Source organism: Budorcas taxicolor, chromosome X, assembly GCF_023091745.1.
Source record: "Budorcas taxicolor isolate Tak-1 chromosome X, Takin1.1, whole genome shotgun sequence".
Taxonomy (NCBI): Eukaryota; Metazoa; Chordata; class Mammalia; order Artiodactyla; family Bovidae; genus Budorcas; species Budorcas taxicolor.
The window spans coordinates 106,208,666-106,224,424 of record NC_068935.1 but is presented as its reverse complement, the minus strand read 5'-3'; the positions used below and the strand labels follow the sequence as shown (position 1 = coordinate 106,224,424).

The 15,759-nt window shown below is 41.9% G+C and overlaps 1 protein-coding gene across 1 annotated transcript in view; it reads left to right on the top strand.

The window, feature by feature from the left end:
- The window catches only part of LANCL3 (LanC like family member 3), a 111,051-nt gene that overhangs the window by 79,232 nt on the left and 16,060 nt on the right, over positions 1–15,759 (top strand). The gene's annotated exons all lie outside the window — the stretch shown is intronic.

Genomic DNA, 15,759 nt, shown 5'->3' with positions numbered 1-15,759 from the left:
CCCTCTCCCCTCAACTCCTACACCTGCTTCTACTAAGGAATAGATTTTAAAAGGAAATAGGATCTATTTGCATATATTGAAATACCTTTGAGATCACTTCTGAAATAGCAGTATAATTAGAGAAAGCAGAGCTCTTTTGATCATGCTTCCTAAAATCCTGTATTGTCTTTTGGTACCAAAAAGGCATTTTTATAGCACTTGGACCGTTAGACTGGGAGCTGCTAAACCTGCCCTGACCAGTTCCCTCCGTGACAGATTTTGAGAGAGAATGCAAACCCTAGCCGAAGGATCCTAGGTGGTGCAGTGCAAAATTGAGTGGCTTAGTGTGTGACAAGAGGCAGTGGATTTTTTTTTTTTTTAAGGAATTAAGAGAGCTTTCCATCACCTGTGTTCGGACATGGTCGTGAATGACTAACATAAATTTTTCAGAAAAGGTGGATTCCTATAGTTCTGTCTGGTGGCAAATACTGTCTGCTACCTCCCAAATACTCACTTTCCACATTGTCTTTACTAACAAGCCTAATCTTGTTTGGCATAGCGATGTTCTCAGATAATTATTTGGTTTTCCAACCTCTCTATCAGGGTGGCTATGTCAAACAGTACTAGCCAATGACATGTCAGTAGAAGTCTGCTTGGAGTTTGGGGAAGCATTTTGCTCTCCTGAGAAAACGGGCATGACTGGTGCTGCCCTTCCCCATTTCTTCCTACCTTGAATGTAAACATGATACCTGGAGTTACAGCAGCCATTTTGTGCCCATGGGCCAACATGAAGGAAGGGAGAATTGTGACATCCTGTCTCTGACATCACAAGTAAACAATATCAGCCAGCAGTCAGCTGCTTCTAGACTATTTTTTTGATGCAAAAAAAAATAACCTTTTATTGGATTAAGCCACTGGGTTGTCAAGTTTTCTAATCGTTTGCAAGTGTAGTAGACTTTGGGAGAAGTCTGCTTAGCTCGAAATAATCCTAGTTCTTTATCAAACACCATCCCACTCCCTACCTGGGTGGCTTTTTGCACCCATATTGATGCATTCAGGGTAAATGGACCTGACCAAGGCTGAGCCAATCAGATTCTCTTTTAGGAATTCAACATTAGGTTTCAGTGGTTCTAGGTGATCCTCAAGTATGACTGAAACTGAGGGATGTTATAAACCTTGGAAACTGTGGTGTCTTATGGTGTGGTGGAGGTGACCTTCAGCCATAGAGAAGTCGAGAAAATGGGTCTGTAGAAGGTGACAGAGGCAGAGACTGGTGTCACCAAAAGAGACAACACTGCCTGGGGTCTGGCAGCTTTCTGGATTCAAGTCCTTTTTCATGCTTGGCTGCTCCCAGATCTCTGGTTCCTTCCAGAAAACTGGGCAGCCCTGTGATTGTCAAGGTTGCCTACACAAGGGCATCTGGTCAGAAGGGCAAGGGATGTGAAACCCAGCCTCTGTGTTTTGGTCACAAAGCCTTGGCCTGGCACTGCATCAGCCCAGAGGTAATGTGCCACTTTATGCAATTCGTCTGCCCAGAAGGGAGCCTGCTTTTCTTATTTTCCTTAAATTTCACACAAGACTAAGAAAGGCCCTTCTTCATGCCCTTCTTCACCAACCTAAGCGCTGTTGGTATCTTCCATCCAAAGGACCTTGATGCTCAGACAAAATGTGTTAACGAAAAGTGGACTGTTTCTTCTATCATTTGATAAGTAAACTGTTCAATACCTTGATATAGTTTGCTTTGTAAAAGTTGAAGTATAGTTTACATATAGAAAAATGTATAAATCTTAAGTGCATAGTTCAGTGATTTCACTGTCGAATATACATTAGCCAGCTTAAGGAAAAGAATGTTTCCATCATCCCCCAAATTTCCTTTATCCCAGTTAGTACCACTTGCCCTGCCCCACCCCACCCCCACCCCGACACACACACAAAAGATACTGGAGGTAACCACTCTTTTGACCTCTATCACCATAGTTTGATTTTGCCTATTCCTGAACTTCAAATAAATGGAATCATCTAGTGTACTTTTTTGTGCCTGGCTCCTTCAGTTCAGTATGTTTGTGAGCTCCATCCCTGTTATAGGTATCAGTAATTTGTTATCTTTATTGTTGAGTAGTATTCCTTTGTGTGAGTGTTTCAAATTTATTCATTCTATCGATGGACGATTAGGATATTTCCAGGCCTTATGAATAAAGCTTATGAATAGGAATTAAGGTGCTATGGACATCCTAACTAGTGGCCCTAGATACTTCTTTCCCTTGGAAACTGATGTACTATATTAGAAGTCCAAATTTTCCACTTCTCACAGTAAATCTGTATATCTCACATGCATCTATCACCTGGATCAGTTTTGTCTGGAGTTCTTCTTTCATCGTGTACTTGGAATATTTTATTTTGTAAGTGCCTCTCCATTATTATTTTAGGTTGGTGCAAAAGTAATTGTAAGTTTTGCATTGTTGAAATTTGCCTTTGATATTAGAATATATTCTTAAATAAGTATGATTATGTTATCCATCACTTTAATGCACATTTCTTGCTTTATGTATTTTTGCTAATGACTTATTACTTGCTATTTATTTTATTCTTAGACTATAGAATTGATGTTAGACAAAAAGTAAATTTGAGCAGTTTTCTTATTCAAGTTCAAAATGGGTCATAAAGCAGCAGAGTCAACTTATAGCATCAACAATGCATTTGGCCCAGGAACTGCTAACCAACATACAGTGAAGTGGTGGTTCAAGGAATTTTGTGAAGGAGAAGAGAGCCTTGAAGACGAGGAGTGTAGTGACCAGCCATCGGAAAGTGACAATGACCAACTGATAGCAATCATCGAAGCTGATCCTCCTACAACTACATGAGAAGATGCTGAAGAACTCAACATGAACCATTCTATAGTCATTTGGCCTTTGAAGCAAATTGGAAAGGTGAAAAGGCTCTCGATAAGTGGGTGCCTCATGAGCTGACTGCAAATCAAGAAAATCGTTGTTTTGAAGTGTCATCTTCTCTTATTCTGTGCAACAATAACAAACTATTTCTTGATCAGATTGTGATGTGCAACAAAAAGTGGATTTTATATGAAAACCAGCAATGACCAGCTCAGTGGTTGGACCGAGAAAAAGCTCCAAAGCACTTCCCAAAGCCAAACTTGCACCAAAAAAAAGTCATGGTCACTGTTTGGTGGTCTGCTGCCAGTCTGATCCACTACAGCTTTTTGAATCCTGGCGAAACCATTATATCTGAGAAGTAGGCTCAGCAAATCGATGAGATGCACCAAAAACTGCAGTGCCTCAGTTGGAATTGGTCAACATAATGGGTCCAGTTCTTCTCCACAACATCACGTGACCACATGTCATACAACCAGTGCTTCAAAAGTTGAACAAATTAGGCTATGAGGTTTTGCCTCATCCACCATATTCACCTGACCTCTCACCAACTACCTGACCTCTCACCAACTACCACTTCTTAAGCATCTTGACAACTTTCTGTAGGGAAAACACTTCCACAACCAGGACACATAAAAGGCTTTCCGAAAGTTTGTTGAATCCTGAAGCATGGATTTTTAGGCTTCAGGAATAAACAAACTTATTTCTCATTGGCAAAAATGTGTTGATTATAATAGTTCATATTTTGATTAATAAAGATGTGTTTGAGCCTAGTTACAATGATTTAAAATTCACTATCTGAAACCGCAATTACATTTGCACCAGTGTAGTAATTCTATATTTAATATATCTTCATGCTTCACATATTAAACATTGAGCTGTTCTTTCAGTATCCTGGAGATGCATGCTTTTGTGTGTGTGTGTGCGTGCTCAGTTGTGTCCAACTCTTTGTGACCCCTTGGACTGTAGCCCACCAGACTCCTCTGTACATGAGATTTTTCAGGCAAGAATACCAGAGTGGGTTGCCATTTCCTTCTCCAGGGGATCTTCCTGACCCAGGAATCAAACCCACGTCTCTTGCTTCTCCTGCATTGGCAGAATAATTGGTAAATGGTCAGTAATATTTTGTGTTACAACCAATGAAGCATATTTACAGAGACATGCCTGGCATTAAGCTTATAATTAAGAGTCTACTCTGTGACCAGGAATAAAAACAGCCCAGCTTATGTGAACCAGATAAGATTAAACTGAGTTCCTTGTTCCAACCACCTGTGCTATTTGCAATACTAAATCATGCTGGATTTGCAATGCAAAGCCCTCTAAAGCAGTGTCTGTGCCTGAGCATCCTGAGTGGACCTTTAAAAAAAAAAAAAGGAAAAAGAAAGATAAGTGTTCAGTTCTACCTCCTATAAAGTCTTAGTATAGAGCAGGGCCTCTGTTTTTAAACATTTCCCAGGAATTATCTGCTACAGCAACTAGCCAGCTGGCCATTTTTCTCCTATGTCCATCCTTACACTTTTGGTGATTACCCTCCATTGAACATTGGAACCTATGAATGGATTTCATCTCCTGTTAAAATGTTCCCCAGGCAACCTTAGATGAGGCACACAATTTACTTAACATTGATTTCTTTCTGAAGACAGCCCCATTAAAATAATAACAAATGATGGAGAGTGGCTGCATAAGACATATTGGGGGTAATAAAATATGGAGCATAGTATGCATGTATTCAAAGTAGAATGTCATCTCCACAGTGGCAGGGATTTTTCTCTCTTTTGTTGACAGATGTTCTCCAAGTGTAGGGCTCCATAAATACTTACAGGATAAATGGTTTGTATGTCAAAGACCTTACTAACTTACAAGGTTATAAATCCTGCTTTGCTTAATACTGGTTATACATCCTGGTGGTTCACTATCCCCAAGCCTTTGTAAGGACCAGGATGGAGCCCCTAGCTGTGTTCATTGCACAGCAACCACGTGGAATTTGCAGATGCTGAAATCTAAGGAGGCAGCTTTGGGGAGTGTACTTAACAGAGTAAAGGTGTCGATCTAATACTTGACTCTCCTCTCCTCTTCAGCCTCAGAGCCAGCCCCTCCTGAGATCTGTTCTTCCTCCTCCTCCTTCCCCTGGCCCTAAAATGAAAATTGAAAGCAGCCACAGAGATGTTTGTGTTCATCCTGGCTGCCTGGCCCCTAAAGGGGTGGGAGGGCTGGCAGCTCCCTCCAGCATATTTGTATGCCCAAGTCACCCCAAATCTCCTTTTTTAACTTTTTTTTTTATTTTTAAATTGAAGAATAACTGCTTTACAGTATTGTGTTGGCTTCTGCTGAACATCAACACAAATCAGCCATAGGTACACCCATGTCCCCTCCCTCTCCCTCCCACCTTCCTCCCCATCCCACCCCTCTAGGTTGTTCCAGACCCCTGGGTTGAGTTCCCTGAGTCATACAGCAAATTCCCATTGGCTATCGATTTTACCTATGGTAATGTAAGTTTCCATGTTACTCTCTCCATATATCTCACCCAAATCTCCTTTTCTAATGTGCTATTTATATAGAAAAGGATTCTTTTGGAATCTTAGGATATAGCTTTCCTAAAGATCCCTGGCTAAAACTGTTTCTGGAAAGATACTAGAAAACAAGAAACCAGAATCATTTTCCCTTTGAAGTACCTGAAAGCACAGTGTCACCATGATGAAACCACTTCGAACACGATCATGCAGAGAATTCCTTCCAGTGCCTCAATGATACATGGGAAAGAAGGAAAGTTAGATGCGTATTTATAAACCGTCATGAACCAGAAAGGCCCCAGGAACTTATTTGGTCAGTTACCTCATTTTTTTAATTAATTTTTTTTTTTTTTTGGCTATGCTGGGTCTTCATTGCTGTGCAAGCCTTTCTCTATTTGTGGCTAGCCAGGGGTACTCTCTAGTTGCAGTGCAGTGCCTGGTTCATCTTGGTGGCTTCTCTTGTTGTGGAGCACAGACTCTAGGCACTCCAGCTTCAGTAGTTATGGCAGTAGCATGCTCTAGAACATGCCAGTTTACCTGCTTCATGGCATGTGGAGTCTCTGGAGCAGGAATCGAACCCATGTCTCCTGAACTGGCAGGTGGACTCTTTACCTCTGAGCCACCAGGGCAGCCCCAACTACCTCATTTTACCAATGAAGACTATGCAAGCAGAGAGGTTACATCACTCACTCGGGGCCATATAATCACAAAACCAAAAATTCCAGATTTTCCCACCATGGTCATCCAATCCACCCTACTGCCCCAATACCTTTAGGTTTTATTTTGCATGCAGAGAAGGTACCATTTATGGCCTTAGCTTCCTTTAGACCCTGGAAACACATTTATTAACAATGTATTTTAAGGTATTGGGGGGAAAAGAAGACTAAAAGATTTAAGCTGTTTTAAAGCATCTCTGCCTTCTCTCCCTAACTCTGACCTTCAAGGCACCTGTCATTCCCACAGGCCCATGGATAAGAAACCCTTTCTGGTTATTCTGTCCAAAATATCTAGGCAAAAGAGTTATTAAGCCTTAAAATGTCACAAATGGTTCAGATACTGTTCTTCTAGGACCATTTTCATGAATAACTCTCTCTCAAGTGACGGGGCAGATAGTACATAATACAGTTACTTAAGTTGAGGTGACAGTGGTTCCTGGTATAGAAGGTGATTGCTTCACAGAACTTGTTGCTGAGGCTCCCACAAGTCTCTTCGCTGTCTCCCCACATCAGCTTTGAGGGTTTGAGGATCTACTGTCCTGGGGCAGCTTGGAGAGTGTCCCCTGTCCCTGACCTGGAGCAAGATAAGTGCAAGGAGTAGGGAGGTCACACAGGGCAGTGGCAGCAAGGTGACAGTGTGTTTGCTAGGCTTTGTCTTTGGGCTCTAGGATAGCACTTAACAAGAAAAATCAATCATAACCTTGTGAGTACTGCCAGCACTAAAAACTGCATTTGAATTTGTCCACTCAGGCAGTCAATTTCACTGTAAAGAGCTCCGGAGCTAGAAGTTTCCGTGGAAACAGAGGAGTATGTGGGCAAAAATTGCTTTACAGGGAAATGAATGTTAGCAGTGTTATTCGATTGGCACTTTATGGCTGCCCAGTTGATGTGAGTTTGTAAGTAATCCAATGAACAGTGACTTTAAGAAAGGAAATACTTTTTCTCTCATAACAAAAGACTTATGGAGATAGATGGTCCTGGTTGTGGTACACATGCCCAGTGATGTCCAAAACCCCCAGGATCTTTCTCATCTATTGTTCTTTGAATGTTGGTATGTCATCCACAAGCTTATTGCCTCAGGATGCAAAATGGCTGCTATAGCTCCAGGCCTCACATAAACATTCAAGGCGCCAAAAAGAGGAAAGGCAGGAAAAGCCAAGTGTGTCCATTTTACTTCCATTTATGCTGAAATCAAGAGCTTTCCAGGAAGCTCCCACCTCAGCAGATTTCCCCATTGATCAAAATGAAGTCACATAGCCAACTCTAGCTTCACAGACTGCTGAGAACTGAATATCTGGCAAGGGACAGTGGGGACAACTGACATGATTGACTAAGGCTGATATTTACTATGACCTAGAGCTAGATACAATTGTCAGCTTAATAAAATTGGAATTTGCTAATTGGAACTTCTTTTTTTTTTTTTTTTTTTTGCTTTTATAAAAAAGTATAGTTGATTTACAGTGTTGTGTTAATTTCTGCTGTACAGAAAGTGACTCCATTATATATACATATATATATATACACACATACAAACATTCTTTTTCAAATTCTTTTCCATTCTGGTTTATCACAGGATATTGAGTATAGTTCTCTGTGGTATACAGTAGAATCTTGTTATTTATCCATTCTATATATACCAGTTTGCGTCTGCTAACCCCAAATGGGAACTGCTTTTTTAAAATAGGTCTCACTGTCACCTGAGGGGGTAGATGGGGCAAATCATTGTGAGTCTATTTTTGTAGAAAAGGCAGCTCAGGCTCTGAGACATTTCATATCTTGGAGGAAACAGAACAAAATCATCTAGTAACACTTGCTGCAGACTGGGTTACCAGGTACTTATAATAAATCTTTCAAGCCGGCAGTCAGTCTGCAGGAATGGGGTAAAACCTGTTTTGCTTTTCTGGTTCCCAGTGTTTTTCTGGCTTGGGTGTCTCGACATGAGAAGGGAAAAAAAACAAGTTTGAAACAGTGTCCAGGACCAAATGTTTGTAAGTGAAATTCCCTGCCGAATCCCTTTGATGATTGGAAGATAATCATTAACTAGAGTAACCTGCCTCCAGTTCCTCATCACCCAGCATAATAATGGTCATAGAGCATCCAAAAAACTAGATGCAAGGGACTTGCTCCTTCTGCACCAGCACACGCGCTCTATTTGGAGACTAATTAAGTTAAATAACAAACCTGGCCACATTGGCTAAGAGAGCTCCCCACTAGGGTTTGCAGATTTTGGAGGGACTTTTCCTCCACATGGCAAAATGGAAGAGAATTTCCCATTGTTATCGCTTCTCTTTCCTAGGTTCTGGTCTTTGAAATTACAGCTGCAGTGTTCTTGCCTCTAGGGCACACTCTTGCTTCCTCGAACGTTCTTTGGGAACTTCCTACAGTTCCTTCCATCTAAGTTCTCACCCTTTCCAAGAGAAATCCTCTCCTGCAGCCAGCCTCCCTGCTCCCACAACCACTTCCTGCTTCATGTGTGTTCTGGGTGAGGTCAGCAGCCTTACCTGGGAGCTTGTTAGAACTATAGAGTCCTGGTCCCATCCCAGACTCACGGAATCAGAATCTGCGTTTTAACAAGAGCACCAGGTAATCTGTGTGCACACTGCAATTTGAGAAGCCTGGCCATAATACACAGGGTTTTCTCCATCCCACCACTTAAAATACCTTTTCTCCCTCCCCCCATCTCCTTTCATTTATTCACTTCCTAACTGTCCTTCAAAGCTTAGCTCATACCCCTCTCCCTCTGTGAAGCCCTCAATATTCTCTCCTTCTACCTTACCCCTATAGATCATGACTTTGAGAATTTAAACAAATGCAAAATATTTCACTATTTAAATGATTCAGATTTTAAGTCTATTTACTGAGATTATATCTTGTCTTGGGACTTCCATGGTGGGCCAGTGGTTAAGACTTCGGCTTCCATTGCAGGGGGTGCTGGCTCAATCCCTAATCAAGGAGCCAAGATCTCACATGCCTCACAACCAAAAAACCAAAACATAAAACAGAAGCAATACTGCAACAAGTTCAATAAAGACTGTAAACAATGGTCCACATCAAAAAACAAAGAAAGAAAACTATATCTTCTCTCAAAGTGCCCAGCAAGGCCAAGAACATAATGTAAATTGTCTGATTCATCAATATCTGTTTCCTGTTTGAAAGCCTTCCCTTAGTTGTGCATGCTCAGTTGCTGAGTCATATCCAACTCTTTGCAACCCCATAGACTGTAGCCCACCAAGCTCCTCTGTCCATGGAATTCTCCAGGCAAGAACACTGGAGTGAGTGGGTTGCCATTTACTTCTCCACGGGGTCTTCCTGAACCAGGGGTCAAACCCGTGTCTCCTGCATTGGCAGGCAGATTCTTTACCACTGCACCACCAGGGAAGCCTGCCTCCCTTAGCTGTACCTTATCTCTTTAAGCTGCTTCTGCGTCAAAGCAACTCCTATAAGTTTTGTCTTCTTAACACCTTACATACATCTCCACCCACTCCAGAGATTTCCTGAAGGCCTGGCTCTTATCTGTAACCTAGTGGCTTTCAACTGAATCAAAGCCCCAAAGAGGCCTCTAACCATTTGTTTGTATTTTGACTTTGTACCAAAAAAATTTCCCTAACTTCTAAATTTGGACAGGGAATTTTGTTGGAAAAATTTACTTTTGGATATGGGATGTTTTTCTGCTCCACCATGGTCCCCACAGGAAACTTGGGATTGCTTCTGTCTCTCTTGTGGATGTGCTATGTAGCAGTATACTGGCCCCAGACCCTGAGACAAGAGCCACATCTCTGAGTCTGCCATCTCCCCAAATTCCAGGTGGGGGGAGGCACACATCCTAACTACCTATAATTTTCCAAACCTTTTCAGGAGATTATAGGATCTTTCCTAATGCCTATTACAAGGAAATGGAGCTGGGACAGCAGGAACTCCTCACTGACTTTTAACTTCCTGGTTTCTATTCCATGTCACCTCTGCCCACCTTGAACAGCTTTAGCTCCATCCTGATTCTATATAGCCTTCAAGTCTATTGTTTATCTTATCAGCTTTAAGTACTAACATACCCAGGATCTTAATAACTCAAAAGCCGTTTTTCCTCAGAGCTATTATCTCCATGGGTATCATAAAAAGAAGGAAGAGGGGGACTTCCCTGCAGTCCAGTAGTTAAGACTCCACACTTCCAGTGCAGGGGATGTGGGTTCAATCCCTCGGTGGGGAGCTAAGATGCCACGTGCCGAGCAGTACAGCAAAAAAAAAAAAAAAAAAAAAAACCATTAAAACAAAGAATGAATATATGTATATGTATAATCAAATCACTTTGCTGTATACTTCAAACTAACATGACATTGTAAATCAACTCTACTCCAATAAATTATTTTAAACCTAAAAAAAAAGTCATTTTTGTGTTCATTGATCATCAAACGGCTTTTTTCTTTCTCGAAGCAGAAATTTGTGCTACCACCGGAATGGTGGGGCAAAGGAGTGGGTGAAATACGTTGCTGAAGGAAATCACCTCATGTCAGCTAACCTGACACTAACTGCGTTAGATTCTTGCTCTGTTACATGTGTGTTTGGCATGATATTGGAGTGACCTTTTGCATTCCATCTGGCTGGGCAGTCACCTATTCGGGGCATTTTGGACTATTGCTTGCTCATGCTAGCCATGGTTGATAGTAAGCTAGCAAAGACCGCCACTTCAGAGGGCCTGTGGGCGGGACACTTCACTCTGAAAAGGGGTCTGTGGTGAGGCAGGCTTTCTGTGGCTTAGCCCATTTCATTTATTTCCTTAAGAAAGGTCATGTATCCTCAGTAGGGAGGTGGTTGCATCAGAGCTTGACCTTTAGGTTGGGGCCAAGCAACATAGCATGAGCTTTATTGTGCTCTCATCTCTTCATGCTCACAGCCCAGCCCCATAGGACTCTTTCACAACAGACACCTCTGTTCAAGGACCAGCGAAGGCAATCAGCTAACCTAATCAAACTATTCACACCAACCCACAAGAGACTTGCTTTGCATGTTTGACATATCTTAATTTATTTCAATTCAGTATAAAAAATTATTTAAAGGACCAAATCCAAATACCATATGCTGTCACTTATATGTAGAACCTAAAATATGTCACAAATGAACGTGTCTTTGAAACAGAGACTCACGGACATAGACAACAGGCTTGTGGTTGCCAAGGCAGGGCTGGGGGAGGGGTAGACTGGGAGTGTGGGATTAGCAGATGCAAATGACCACATACAGAATGGATAATCAGCAAAGTCCTACTGTGGTAGCACAGGGAACTATGTTCAATATCCTGTGATTACTGTAATGGAAAAGAATATAAAAAGAACATATATGTGTATATAACTGAGTCCCTTTGCTGTACAGCAGAAATTAACACAACACTGGAAATCAACTATGCTGCTGCTGCTACTGCTAAGTCATTTCAGTTGTGTCCGACTCTGTGCGACCCCATGGACTGCAGCCCACCAGGCTCCTCTGTCCATGGGATTTTCCAGGCAAGAGTACTGGAGTGGGGTGCCATTGCCTTCTCCGGAACATCAACTATAGTAAAATAATAATAATTAGAAAAGAGAACCAAATCCATCCAAGACATCAGTACGCAAATAACCTTATTACATGCTACAAATACAGGAGAGGGAATTTGGGTGTGTTTTGATAAAGGCCTAATGGGCAGGGAGCCCCTCTCTGCCACCCGCAGTCACTCTTTTCCCCCCAGTGGAAATGCTGTTTCCTCATTCCTAAGGCTTCAGCAGGTTTCAGAAGCTGGGAGGCCATCTTCTTCGTGGTATGTGTGCTCATGTGTTACTCTGTGCTGGGAGTGGGACCTGGAGGGATATTGGAGAGGGCAGACCTATGAGAGAACATGACGCAGCCACTGTCCACCCCCACCCCCCCAACCATGTCATCTCCTTCCTCCCTAATGTACTGTGCATTGTGGGGAAGGACAGTGAGACCAGGACCCTCTTCCTCGATGGTCTCCTTCACACACTTTTCACGAGCACTCTTCACTTTTTATTTGCTGATCAATAAAGCCAAGGGTAGGTCTTGCCTGTTCCCAGCGATAAAGAACTGCACGCAAAACTGGTCTTTATCCAGCCCAACAAGCGCCGTTTCTCTTTGTTTTTCACAGTGTTTCTGAGAGATAAGAGGAAGCCGCCCAGACATGATGCATGACCGGGAAGGTTTTGCAATATTTTATAAACTCATTCTCTATTGGGAGCTGTGGATTAGGGGTGAAAAGGAAAAGAGAAGGCACCACATCGAACCAAAGTTGATTTTTTTTTCTGGGTTAAAAACAAGCAGATGGATGGGACTTCCCTTGGTGGTCCAGTGTGGTTAGGACATCACACTTTCACTGCAGGGGGTGAAGGTTCAATCCCTGGTCAGAGAACTAAGATCTCCTATGCGGCACTATGTGGTCAAAAAATAGAGAAAAAAAAAGAAAAACAAGCAGGTGGAGGAAAAGGAGACATGAATATATGCTCAACGGAGGAAAAAGTAATCCAGTTTTCAATTATCAGCACGGAAGTCAAATAGGGAGAACTTTAGTCATTCACATGAATACATACCCTGAAACTCCAGTGGCCTTTTCCTGTCACAAAAACTGCCTCTGTTGTATGGATTCAAGACCAGAAGAGGCAAACAGGACCTCAGTTCAGGTGAAGAGCCAAATATATTCCCAGGGAATTATGGATGGTACCAGGATAGACTCCTTTTAAGTTCATGCCTTTTGAGGTTCTTGGCAAGTTTCTGAGAGTGAGCCAGGATGGCGGGGTTGATGAGACTGATAATGCAAGATATTAGGTAGAGTCAGACCAAATGTGAGATCAGTTGATGCCAATAAAGGCACAGAGAAAGATGTTTTTAGTGGCAAATTGAAATTTTGGTAGCAATTTGATAGATGCAGAGTGGAAAATATAAGAGAAATGGGCTCTTCAGCTAAGGAAAGACCTGGGACTAAGCCTTGAATGATGGTGGGAAAGTGTTGGAAGATAGGTCTTTGGGAATGTTAGACAGGAAGGAGTAAACCTAAGAGGCAAAGATAGGTACCTAATAAAAAAGAAATTTAAGTTGAAACTCATGGCATACCTGTAATTGTTTCTGAGCAACCAAATGGAAAACGAGAACCCAAAGTCTTAGTGAAGCTGATGTGTTTCTTGCTCTGCACTATAGCTTCTTTCTACACCTGCCTGGGCTCATGAACTTTTCTTTTTTAATTAAAGAAACAATTTAAGTTGTTTTACAATGTTTCAGATGTACAGCAAAGTGATTCAGTTGTATTATATATATATATATTCCTTTTTTCAGATTATTTTCTCTTATAGGTTATTACAAGATACTGAATATAGTTCCTTGTGCTATACAGTAGATCCTTGTTGGTTATCTATTTTATATATAGTAATATATATCTGTTAATCCCAAATTCCTAATTCATCTGTCCCCCCCCCCACCCTTTCCCCTTTGGTAACCATAAGTTTGTTTACTCTGTCAGTGAATCTATTTATGTTTTGTAAATAAGTTCATTTCTGTCATTTTTTAGATTGCACATATAAATTATATGATATTTGTTTTTCTCTGTCTGACTTTCTTCACTTAGTATGATAATCTCTAGGTGCATCCAGGTTGCTGCACATGACATTGCTTCATTTTTTTTATGGCTGAGAAATATTTCATTGTATATATAAACCACATCTTCTTTATACATTCCTCTGTCAATAAACATTTAGGTTGCTTCCTTGTCTTGGCTATTGTAAACAGTGCTGCTGTGAACACTGGGGTGCATGTATCTTTTCAAATTAGAGTTTTCTCCAGACATATATGGTATTTCTATTTTGAATTTTTGAAGGAACCTCCATGCTGTTCTCCATAGTGGCTACACCAATTTACATTCCCACCAACTGTCTAAGAGGGTTGGTTCCCTTTTCTCCACACACTCTCCAGCATTCATTATTTGCAGACTTTTTGATGATGGTCATTCTGACCAGTGTGAGGTGGGCTTGTGAACTTTAATTGCTTGATTATAGACTTTTGTCTAAAAAAAAAATGTTTCCCAGGCTTTCTAGAGTTCCCCAACAATACCTAATAGAGGGCCTCACTGGACTAGTAGCTCAGTAATGTTAATTGGCAAATTAATGAACAACTTCCTTTTTATGTAATTATTTTTCCAAATTAAATGCTAGATTTGAAGAGGCCAAAACCTGGATTACAGTTTGCCCTTCTGTGCATGCGTGGATGCTAAGTTGCTTCAGTCATGTCTGACTCTTTGCAATCCTATGGACCATAGTCCACCAGGCTCCTCTGTCCATGGGATTCTCCAGGCAAGAATACTGGAGTGGGTTGCCATTTCCTTCTCCAGGGATCTCCCCAGCCCTGGAATGTAACCTGCATTTCTTAGTCTCCTGCATTGGCAGGCGGATTCTTTACCATTAGCGCCACCTGGGAAGTCCCTTCTAATGTTGGGTAAATCAGAAAAGCAAGTCACAATTTAAGAAATCATTAGTTATTTCTAAAGGATTAGGTGAGTCAGATGGCAGATACCACATAGGAAAATTTGATGTGTGAATCTTTAGAGAAAAAACAAAATCCAATAAACTTGATTCCAGATTCATTCATTCAGGCCAAGGCTGAACTGTAGGTGATTTTTCTTTTTTTGGTTACTCTGACTAGTACTTTTCTTACATAGGTTTGCCTTTTTGGAATGTTGGCTTCATGAGAGTAAAGGTCTTGTCATCCTGTTCACTGTTATGTCTCCAGCATCTGGGATAGGCCTTCCTGCCATGTGATACTAAGGGCTTAAGAAATAATTTCGGAAGGAAGAGGAAGCAGGGGGTGGGGTGGTGATGGAATAAAGGAAAGAGGAGAGGGAGGACTCTGCTTTTCATACCAGTACACCTGGCTCTTACTCACTTATCAGTTACCAAAGGCCCCCTCAGGCTCAGCATTAGGAACCAAGGATACCAAAATGATGAGACGTCACGGTCTTTGCATCTGATCATCCACTAGAGAGAGAGAGAACACAGTGGGTGCTGTGCCAAGAGTAACAGGGACATGAGAGGGTGCCAGAGGGAGTATCCAGTCAGCCCTGAGGCTGAGTGGGTGGCAGAGAACATTGCATACCTGAGCGGCGGAACCCTAATAATGTAGTGACGCTTTGTAGGCTTGAGAACATTTTAATCTCTATAGCCCTCAAACTTACAGTGGGGAAATTGAATAAAATATGGGAGACAGCATGTCATGCATTGCCTTTTGGTCATTCTCTATTCAGTCATTTTGTTTTTTATATGGGATCTTCATTCCCCAACCAGGGCTGGAACCCGTGCCCCTTGCAGTGGAAGCAGGGAATCTTAACCACTGGACCAAAGGGAAGCGCCCAGAGTCATTTTGATAGTGAAAGTTCTTTTGTATTGGTCCTTACTGGACTTTGGTTTCCTTCTGCTCTACTGTGCTGTGCACAGACACATCTCACTCTTTGGAACCCTATAGACTATAGCCCACCAGGCTCCTCTGTCCATGGGATTCTCCAGACAAGAATACTTGAAGGAGTTGCCATTTCCTCCTCCAGGAGATCTTCCCCACGTGGGGATAGAGCCCACGTCTCTTGTGTCTCCTGCCTTGGCAGGCACCTAGGAAGCCCTTCAGAGACTGCAAAAGCAGGCTCTATTGAGTCTGTCG